Raw genomic sequence first — 1,927 nt, forward strand, 5'->3', positions numbered from 1 at the left:
AGCCGCAAGCTTTATATTGCAATGAAAAATTAGTACCTTTTTCGTGAAACTGCTGAGAAAGGTATTTTTCACTGAATTCATAAACGGCATGTGCGTTATTGACTCCAAGTTCAAGGAATACATCACTCAGCTGTTTTATTCTGTATTCATTTATAAAAGGGAAAATAAGAAAATAATGAGCACTAAATAAACACCAATCAATTCACTAATAACTGTAGATATTTGAAAGTAAGCTTTGATGACTTTTACTTACATTTCTTGATAAGCTTCACATGTTATGTTAAGTGGTAATCGTGATATATCAGATTCATTGATCACCTTCAGAAAGAGTTCAATGACAATCTGGAAAAGTCTGACCCATTCATTCATGTTTTCGAAGCTCCAGTTCATGTTGAGTGCAGAGAAAATGTTGTTCAAAATCTCTTTTTGAGTTGAAAGTGTGAAGAAAGCTGATGCATTACACAAAGTCACATTTGTAGAGAGGTCTGAGCTCTGTAAAAAGCATACAAAATGTATCAATGATAAATGCTTGAAATGTGAAGTGGAATTATGCAAAGAAGAGAATAATTGATAGCTAAAAACAGAAAACATTTTTTAAAAGGGGATTATTAATTAATTTTCTTGGTTGTTGAGAAGGGTTGTTGACTTAACCACTCTGTTCACAAATGAAAAAAAGATAGTGATTTTGGCTGGAACACAATATGTCATTTAGAAATAAAGCTATTTTTAATATATTGATTCACCGTGTGTGCATAATGAAAGACTTACTAGACAAATAGTCATCTTCAAAGTGCTAAGATACTGTAAAAATTCTTGATCATTGTCAAAGTGCAAGATGCGTCCCAGAATTAATGTTTTTAATGTTACATTTTCAAATTCATCCACATATATGGTGATTCCAGCCAGCTCCTCTGCTGTAAGACTACTGGGAGCAATAACCTAGAGAAAAATAAAGAGCAAAGAATTTCACATTTAAATCTTGAATGTATTCAATGTAGAAAGTAGTGTTAATATTGATTTATCCTTCAGTCCATTTTACTAAAACAAATGAACCGTATTCCTTCCTGGTTCAAAAGCAACTTCATGTATTTCATGTTTGCCTATCAATTGTATTTGAAATAAAATGCTTCAAGGTATATTTTAAAACACCTACCTTGCTAAAATTTCTGTTGAACTGTGCAAGATCTTCAATGTTAGATTGCTGAATGAATTGCATTAGATTTTCCTCCACCCATGATGTAATACCTTGTGCATCACAAGCGATGCCTGCGCCTGAAATAGAGTTGTATTAAAAATGTACTTTAGTCTCGTCAAAATGTTTGCATTCTGGAAAGCCTCTGAGTGCGTTTCTTCTTGTGAAAGGTAATAGCATAAAGTTTGCACCAGCTTCAGTTCTTTAGCACAAGTCATCTGTAGCTCTTGCCAAAATAAATGACAATAAACTAGGCAAGGTCGTAAACCAAAATGTGTTTGTTGCTTATGATGAGGTATATTCTGTGTCTGATTTGGTCAGTGGTGGATTCGTACATAATATTAAAATTAATTTTACATCGTGAAAGTTTCCATTATCAAGTTGTGAACATGTGGCAACAAATTGCTTCTGTTGCTGATAAGTGGTCAATTGTACACAACAGTTCATCACACGCATGTATGCATCATGGTCTGCACAACCCTATCTTTAAGCATTTGTGTGTCTTCAACTGTTTTTTCTTTTTGGTGAGTGCTATTGATCAGAAGCGTTTTTCTTTCAGTCTCAGTAAGTTTCTCAAGTGAAACCTTGTCACAAACAACCCTTGATCTATCAGTCATTTTTGTCTGCTATTTTGTTCCACCGTTGTCGGCTTTCTTGGGCCTCAGACGTTTATGGCTCATTTTTAAGGCTTTAAATCATGCACAATGTGTCACTGACGTTTTCACCAGCTATACC

The 1,927-nt window shown here is 34.1% G+C and overlaps 1 long non-coding RNA gene across 1 annotated transcript; it reads right to left on the reverse strand.

Moving 5' to 3' along the window:
* Positions 1-253: 253 nt before the first annotated feature.
* LOC138260709 (uncharacterized) lies at positions 254-943 on the reverse strand. The gene is made up of 2 exons (XR_011198934.1): positions 769-943; positions 254-492 (listed from the first exon to the last, which is right to left on the reverse strand). It is a non-coding gene; the product is annotated as an uncharacterized lncRNA (long non-coding RNA).
* Between the last annotated feature and the right edge of the window lie 984 nt (positions 944-1,927).

The sequence above is a fragment of the Pleurodeles waltl genome, chromosome 10 (assembly GCF_031143425.1).
Source record: "Pleurodeles waltl isolate 20211129_DDA chromosome 10, aPleWal1.hap1.20221129, whole genome shotgun sequence".
In the NCBI taxonomy this organism is placed as follows: Eukaryota; Metazoa; Chordata; class Amphibia; order Caudata; family Salamandridae; genus Pleurodeles; species Pleurodeles waltl.